The 9,098-nt window shown below is 40.5% G+C and overlaps 1 long non-coding RNA gene across 1 annotated transcript; it reads right to left on the minus strand.

Moving 5' to 3' along the window:
- Positions 1-4,298: 4,298 nt before the first annotated feature.
- Positions 4,299-5,548, minus strand: LOC114442224 (uncharacterized). Its single transcript, XR_003671324.1, has 3 exons — positions 5,419-5,548; positions 5,222-5,323; positions 4,299-4,454 (listed from the first exon to the last, which is right to left on the minus strand). It is a non-coding gene; the product is annotated as an uncharacterized LOC114442224 (long non-coding RNA).
- Positions 5,549-9,098: the final 3,550 nt, after the last annotated feature.

A 9,098-nucleotide genomic window follows, 5' to 3' on the forward strand; every position in this document is an offset into this window, starting at 1 on the left:
TCCAGAACATTGAATCCAAGTTTGGTTTTTCATAAACTCAAGACACTCCCAACATCAGCTGGATTATCTTTGGAGCCAATGTGTCGCCATTGAGAAGGGCTTGATACGTCACTGATGGCAGAGATCCTGTTGGCAAAAAATATATGGAAACACTTCTCCATTCTGTCCAAAAGTCTGTTCATGTCAGTTTCAGCTCTGTCTTGAACAAATCAGATTCCACACACCAGAGAGGCCTAAAACCCCCCTGTCTTCATCCAGATGCAGTGCCTTGAGTCATTGATCTTCTTGGTTGTGTGCACCACAGCAGGATGACTATCCATTTCTCCAATGTGAAGCCACCTCTTTCACAAAGAGCAGCTTGCCTTAGCACAAAACTAGCTCAACTTGGGATGATGTGAATATATAACCTTTGACAGATAAGGCCACCTTTCAAAATCTACAGCAGAACCAATGTTTGCATTAACTGCCGTTTTCTTCTGTGTGAGAATGGGAGTAGATAATTCTACTTTTTCCGGTAACATTAAACCTTTGCATGAGGCTTTCTGAGCAGAAAGTAGCCAAGCTCCCAGGATCCAAGAAAGCATCCGTCTATATCACTTCATTTCTGCACAGGAAAAATGGAGAGGATCCAGTGATCCTGCAGTCCCACATCCAGACCACAAGGAAACTCATTTCATGCGCTGACCATAACAAATGACAGCCAAGTCTGCTTCCAACAAAGCTTCAGCTGTGAAATTGTGATTCTAGGCATTCTTTAACATTTCTTCTTCACTTGCCTGTTCCTCACAAGAGGCACTGAATCTATTTCACTGATGACTGAGCTCATAATTGTTTTCGGTCTTAGAAACCCAAAAGAAAAAAATCTCAAAGCCAAAGGACTCCAAGCTGAGACCGGGTGAGGTTTGGACCTTGCAACAATTCACTAATTAACAGTGTACCTTGAAATGTAGCAAAACAAACACTACTTGCAGTGAACCCTTCCTCAGATTGAAAGCTTAGCTACATGCCACACTATGGTGTCTATCAATTCCACACTGCAGCTGTTAAGTTCATCATGAGCTCCACCTGCAGTGATATTTAAAGATAAAAATCTTTTCCATCCAAACTGGCCACTTCCGACTCCAATATGAAATGTTGAATGGTTATCCTGCCTTATTCTTTTTATAAGAAAACATTTTTCCAATAACATTTAACCTTTGCATGAGGCTTTCTGAGCAGAACTCAGCAAAGCTCCCACAATCTAAGAACATCCATATCACTTCATTCCCTTTGTTTGACGTTACCTACACATAATGCATTATCTTGCATTAAACCTTGTGTGAATGATCCTTGAATTGAGTTTTGCATTTCATATTTCAACCATTGTGCAACCTGGTCCAAGCGCCCATCACACTTAGACCAGTCATATCATGGGCAACATATCTCAATCGTCCCTGGGTTTTAAAACACCAACTAACACCAGTCGTAGCATCCTCGTTCACCACACACTCTTCCATGAAGGTCAACAGCTTACAATGAATCATTTCACAACAAGCAGTGGAATCATATTATGCCATAATGTATGCATACAAACCTTGATAGTCATCTAAAGGTGGTAGCTCTACTCATCCCTCCAGAGGATGGCGATGACCACTGTCCGACATCAACAGCTTCCTAGTGTCCCTTTGTTGCGATTGCTTTCCTTACCCTAATGTTTTACATTACAAATACAACTGTATTTAATACCTGGTTTGTTCTGTGCCTTTATTTTTTCTAATAAAGTTTACATTCTGTTAAATTTACATTTCTTCCTGTGCTTGGGTTCTTCAGACATTTGTGGATATTAAATCTTAATTTTCTAAGACACCAGTTCTTTTACAGGTCTGGTAATACTGAAGACCTAAATTTGTCATTTTGTATTAAGGCCAATGATAAAAATACAGTGTATATATATATATATATAACAAAAAGGGTGATAAGACAGTTACAGATGAACAGACACACAAAAAAACAGATTTTACCTTACATTAACCAAACTTACACTCATGTTAGTAGAAATGTTTCAGCAAGAAATTACAAAACTTCCTAATCATCCAAAAATTTCATACATTACATTATAAGTAGACATTTAACTTCTAAACAAAAAGCTAAAAAAAAAAATCTAGCACCATAGTAGCAACTTGTGACATTTAAGTAGTAAAAGTAGCTCTGTCAAAGTCAATAAGGTCTGATGAAACAGGCAGATGATTCATGCTGAACTTTCTGTGCCTTCCTGCTGGATATCCAGCTGATCTGTGACTTTGATTATTTGATGCCATCAGGGTTGATTCTGAAAAAGAACCTGCAAATCAGTCGTTTCCAAACTACTCCAACTTGGTGCTGTATGTATCTTCATGTAAACAATAGTATAATGTATGTGCACCGCATGTTACCAATTAACCCATCCACAGGAAAGGGATGCACTTAATTCATAATCAGTTACATTTACAATAACATTCACCTGGGTCACATTATAGTCTAAGAATATATTTAGAGTATAAATATTGTAAAGTTTGTAGTTGTAAACCTGTACATAAAAACAAAGGTGAAGCCGCCCAACAGGAAAAAAAAATGACTCTTTCCTCCAGACAGCATCCATGTTTCTGCGTGGATAAAATCAACTCACCTCTAAGAACAGACCGACAAGCACAAACTGTTACCCCATAGTGTCACAGGTCAACTCTCAAAACTTTGCTACATCCTCAAACCGCACCACAATGTTATACTACTTTTTTAAATTTTGTATTAATACATTAGGTTCTGTATACAATATTTTCCAGAAGTCGCACCGGATTATTAGTCGCACCAGCGGGCCAGCGTAAATCACTACGTTTTAAGAGTAACTTGCCTCCTGAATTCCTCTTAAGTGGTGCGACTGCAGGGCATTGAGAGTGAGACACACGCATTTCAACAAGTCCTCATGCGGAGAAATGATTGGCTTCACCGCACAGACATTCCTATTCCTTGCAAATGAGTAAAAGGCAGACTACTGAGTACTCATACAGCTGTCTGGACTTAGCGACCTATCGACCAATCAGAAAGTAGAATTCTTTGTTGCCAGGTGAGGTCTGAGGCTCAGCTGCAAGCACACGTTCCATAGTGAGCCAGCCATAATGTTAATTAATGAAACCAATATAACAGCCTTATTAATTAACCATTAGCTGTGGGATGCTGGGAATAGGGAGAACTGCCAACATTGTCGTGATCCAAAGGCAGCACAGTGGGAGGAAATTCATTGCTTCTTTGGAGCAACTGTTTTAAACAGCATTAAACTCACCATGATAAATCACTGCAACCGTCTGAGCAGATCTCCAATGTTGGGGCTGAATGTGTGTGTGTGGTCTGAAAAACAGGATATAAAAATACATTTGATTCATGGTTGGTTGTACATTGGATAATTTAGCTAATGTAATCTCACTCACAAGTTAATAGATCACCCTTTTGGCAAAATAACATCAGGGAACGACTCCAAGAGACCACTGCGACATCTAGACATCATGGCCACATCTCACACACAACAGATGCATGTTACCAGTTATGTTAGGGGAAAAAATACATAAAAAAATGTTTTACACAAAGGTTCACAAACCTTTATATATAGCCATCTTCTCTTCTTCATGCCTTCACCGCCACTTACCGGTACACAAAATGGTTAAATGTTTAAAGTGAAATATTGCATCAAATTCGTCAAGTGAAATTCGTCAAAGACTGAATATATAAATAAAACTACTCTTTAAAGCTGATTAGTGACACACTTTAGAGGGTGAATGAAATGGTAGCCATGTAACCAGAGAAATAGAAATTTTGTCTTACCTTTTGTAGACTTCCCTAGGAGGAATATATGTTATACTGGCAACACTGATCAAAGCTGATGTGTGTGGCAATATATGATTGAGTCAATGTGGATGTGAGTGGATGTGTGTGCAAAAAGAGGGAGCATTACCGAGGGTCTGTAAAAGAGTGGGATTTCTTATGTAGCCATCAATGACAACCAATTTGGGTAGTTTAGTCTTCATAGAAATTTAAACTATTACAACGCAATTACCGGTACTTGCGGCCACACTGGACAGATGGATGAAGGCAGAGCAGATCTCCAAATGGCACTATAAATATAAACTTCCGCAAGTACTTAAAACTACTGTAACAAATATTAAACTTCTATTTAAAATGCCAGCTGACGCAAAGGGTTGACAATTTAATATTCAAATTACTACTAGAAGTTAACATTGTACAACAGAGGAAAAATATACATGAAAGAATGAACACATTTTGGGTGATTTTATTCACAAAACAATAAACAAGAGCATAAAAGAGAGAGAATTAAAGAAAAGGTGGTGAAAATAAAAGGTCTGGCACGGCCGCCAGGAAAAACCCAAGAGTTAAATAGAAAACATTTCGGTCTTACTGTTTGTTGCTTTGCTTGCTTGTAGATCAGACTAATAAAAAAACACACAAAAAGCTTCTAATATTTACAAAAACAACCACAGAATTTTGCCGACCAGATGATTAAATTAACCATAAACTTTCCAAAGCAGAGCAATAATACTTAGTGTAAGACACAGTAGTGACACAGCATTTCCCTTTTACTGTCACCTCTGCATGTATACAAGTGCAGAAACTTGAAGTACAGATGCATTAATATAAGAAACTCATACAAATTATTACCTTCATCTACTAGTTGGACCCTTCTAGAAATTGCCAAAACCTAAATCATAAGAATTCTTATATCACAACATATTAATATGACCTGCAATCACAACAATTCAAAGGGTATGTTGTAGTGGTCAGCCAATAATCCATGCTGATATTCAGCATTTTTATAATAACTGGTTTTGTTAAATTATAAGCTGATTTGATCTATTTCTTTCTTCCAACCAAAGCACCTCGTTGTAGAACTCCAGCAGTTGCATTAGCATTATAGTGTCAGACTTCAGCAGCTGCTCTGGTCTGAAGAAAGCCCGCCCCTTCAATTTGAATAATAGGAATGTAAATAAATAAAAGCAGCAGGAAATAGTTAAATGTGGAAATACAATTAATGATACCATGGCATTCTTATAACAGTACAAAAGTCAGAAACGGGCCACCCTTTATCTAACACAGTTAAAATTAGCCTAACAAGCTAACACACCTGTCAACAATTAGGCAACGTTGATTGGCATTAGCATTAGCGGATAACGTAGCTCGCAACCAAGGCATCACTAACCTTTAAATGAGAGTTTCAGCTTCCCTTTGGAGTTTGGACCGAGTCATTCTGCCATGTTCAAACCCCGACGCATCGTGGAGCTCCCGCGTCTGATGTCCTCACCTGTGGTAGAGAGAGGAGCCTGTTAAGATGTGTGAAGCTCGTTGAAACCCAAACTTTTTTCTACTAGTTAAATGTAAACTGTCGATAACTCTTACTCTGTACTTCAGAGACGCTGCCAGCTCCACTTTGAAAAGCCACTGATGTGCGAACTGTCGACACAATTTAATGTTTTGAACTCAAAAAACCTCTGCTCCGACAGGACGCGCAGTCTAAAGTTTGAAGGAGGCGCGCAGCTGCTGCTAATTAGCATCAGCTCAGCACAAAACGTAGGCAACGCGATGACGTCACCAGCGTAAACTACGCACAACTTCCGGGCCTGAAAACACATCAGGGACATACATTAAAATGATACATTAATCATTCGTTATTGAGCCCACCAACAGGTGAAATAGGCAGAAAAACAAGAAAGATAGATTAGAATTTAAAAATGCAATGAAAAAATGAAACAAAACAATGAAATAACATCTGATAAGTGTTGGGTGAAAGAATTTATTCTGCATGGTGTTAACATGCAGTGTGTTCAGATATATAAGTATTCATGTTTATATGTGTTTAGCGCTTAATAATGTGATTTTCATAAGTGTTTATGTGTTAGGAAATTTTATAGAAAATCAAAGTAATTCGAGGATACTGAATGTATTAATAAGTAATTTCATAGTGTGTCATATAACTTTGTTTTCTGCAGTTCAGGCTGTGGCAGATGAGATCAGTTGTTCTTCTGCTCTCTGGAGAGAGCTCCGGTTGGTACGAGATGGTCATAAATTCAGACTAAGGACAGCAGCACCTTTGACCTGATAAAAGCCAGATTCTAAAGGAATGTGTTTTTCTCCTGAGTACCCAGTTTTATGGTCACCCCCAGATTGGACTCACAACCTATGAGATTTGAGGAATTGAAGTTTTACCTTATTTGGCAGTAAACACTAATGGTCTAGTTGCTGTATGAACCAGGGTCTGCAGGGGGGCGGTAGATGCCCCTGTGGGCCGGCAGGCAGGAACGCCCATGGGGTATATCAATGGGTGAATCCCATGTCCAGTTGTTGTTGCATTGTTCGTTGTTGCTGTGTGGTTGTTTGTTCTTGTTGGTTGTCCTGTTCTTGTGTTGTTCTTGTTTGGTTCTTTGTGTGCAACAACCCAGAGCTCTGCGACTCAGAATTTGCCTCATTGTTTAATAAATTATAATTTTGAGACCAGAATTTATCCACTCCTTCCTTACAAACTAATTCAGGGGGTGATCAGAAGGAAACAAGGGGATTTTCACCCCGACAATTTGGCGCCCGAACAGGGACACGAAGGAGTGTGGGTCAAATGACATCTTGCCTGACGGAGTGACTACTGGCTGGCCAATAATAACAAGGTAAGCAGATACCTGTTTAATCAAAATTCTGCACATTGGACAATCTAAATTAAGTAGTCACTGGGATGGGTACGGTGTTTTAGAGTTCAAATTGTAAGAGGCAGATTGTAAGTCTTAATAAGTGAAGTAAAATAAGATGAAGTAAAAGAAAATGAGATGAAGTAAAAGAGAAAATGAGATGAAGTAAAAGAGAAAATGAGATGAAGTAAAAGAGAAAAAGGAAAAGTGACACTGAGAGAGATATTAACCAATTAAAAATAAAAAGAATAAAAAAAGGGTTAATACAATAACGTGAATGAGCGTTATGTCATTGGGAGTGGCATCCCCCGCTATATTTGGACGCAAATATAGATAAAGCTCGGTTGAAAGCCCGTGGGATTTGATGACCCCTGAAACGACAGTGATGACCGCCTAAAGCTTAAAAAATAAAAAAAAGGGTCACACAGAGGAAAAGTGTCACAGTGATCACAAAATAATAAAGACAAAAAAAAGGATCACGAGAAAAGAGAAAAGAGAAAAGAGAAGAAAATATATAGCCTATTGTTTAAGTTGTGTTTTATGTATTGAAAATTGTGTTTAATTGTTTTGACCTCGCACCGTCGAGGAAAGGTGTTTACTCCGTGCCGTCGGAGAAGTGAGTGTGTGTGTGTAGGCCTAAGTGTGTGTGTTGCAGGTTGAATGAGTGTGTGTGTGTGTGTGTGTGTGTGAAAGTGTGTTTAAGTGAAGGTGTGTGACTCTGTTGCCAGAGTCACAGTGAGGGATAGGAGAAGGCACATATAGAAGGTACATTTTAACATACAGCAGGTACGCAAGAAGGATTTGGTGAGTGGTAATCATGTCTACGTGGAAGACAATTGATGAACAGATGAGTAAGATGTTGAGCCATTGCTGCGGACAGGCAGGACCAGAGGGACAACAGAAGGCTGCAGCTGAGATGGAAGCAGCAGTGTGTACAGCAATGACAGAGCAGGGAGTGAAAGGAGATGATAAAAAGCCACTAAAAAGTGTGATTGCAACAGTGGAGAATAAAGTTAAACTAGAGAGAGAGAGAAAGGAGGAGATTATTAGATTATTAGTGTTAGAGACAGTTGAGTTGAAGGAGGCAGTGCAGGCTGATGAGGAGAGACGTAAGATTCTATATCAGGCATATCTGTGCTGCATAGACGATGATTGTGAGGAGTCTGGTAGTACCACTGACATTAAACAGGAAGTAGAGAGCGAGGGAACTCAGGGGGCGGAGATACCGTCCTCCCTATTCACCAGCCTCTGCTGTAGCTTCTGCTTCGCCTCAGACCCCACTTCCTGGGATGTACCCCATCATGACTGTCCCTGATGGGAGGGGGCGAGTAACAGACAGACAGATAGGAGTGAACTCTAGTCAACCTGGTGCCCAGCAGCACTGGTATAGACAGGCAACAGAGGAGGGGCTTCCCCTGTTGCTTCAGCAGGCCCAGAAAAATGACCCTGATTTACCAGGAAGTGATTCTGTTGCTTGGAAGAGACATGTTGTACACCATATGAATCTACACACAGACACAGAGACCATGGAGATGAAAAGGCTGCAGACACAATTATTAAAGCTGCAGTTAGCTCAAGCTAGAAAGAAAGCAGCATATCAGAGGAAAATGAAGAAATACACCCCTGCATCACAGAGGGTGGTTCAGCCTCAGCCTGCTCCCCCGCCTCAGCCACAGTCCCCAGTTGTGGGAAATCTTGATATGTATTTAACCCCATCTTGGGTCACCCGCCCCCACTATCAAGGTGGGTGGGGTCAATATCATAGAGGAGGTAACTGGAGGGGAAAAGAGGGTGGCCGTGGGGGAGGGGGGCATGGAAAGGGTGGATACAGCGGTTTGAGTGGAGGTGACTGCTTCTATTGTGGAAAACCTGGCCACTGGGAAAGAGACTGACCCTACAAGCAGCCCCGTCAGTGACCTCAAGGGGCTCCCTGGTATCCTCCCCAGGGAAATGGCTGTCAAAGATCACACCGGCATCTCACATCGTTTCGTCGGTTGGCTTCTTTTGGGAAACCTTTGCCATTCACAGAACTTGTGAAACTGTGTTAGCAGCACCACAGACATTGTTTCATTCGCTCCAGCTCATCACCAGTGAATTTGATGAGCGGAGACTTGTTGATCAAAACTGGAACCTCCATTATGTGCTCCCCAGATGGATTAATAGTGACTTTTCTTACTGGACAGACTTTTTATGCTCCCAGAGTGTTGGAGTAGCTGGACAGTGGCTGATGAGAACCACTATGATACAGATGTCTTGTGAAGATATCTGCTGGACTCGTTTTTACCTGAGTCTCCTTAAGGGGGCGGTCTCCTCAGTCTATTCCAGCTGTGGAAACCCTGGATAATGTCTTTCTGACCCTATAGGCTGTCCACTGATCCCTGTAGGTTATTCTCTTCTATGACA

Source organism: Parambassis ranga, chromosome 10, assembly GCF_900634625.1.
Source record: "Parambassis ranga chromosome 10, fParRan2.1, whole genome shotgun sequence".
NCBI lineage: Eukaryota > Metazoa > Chordata > Actinopteri > Ambassidae > Parambassis > Parambassis ranga.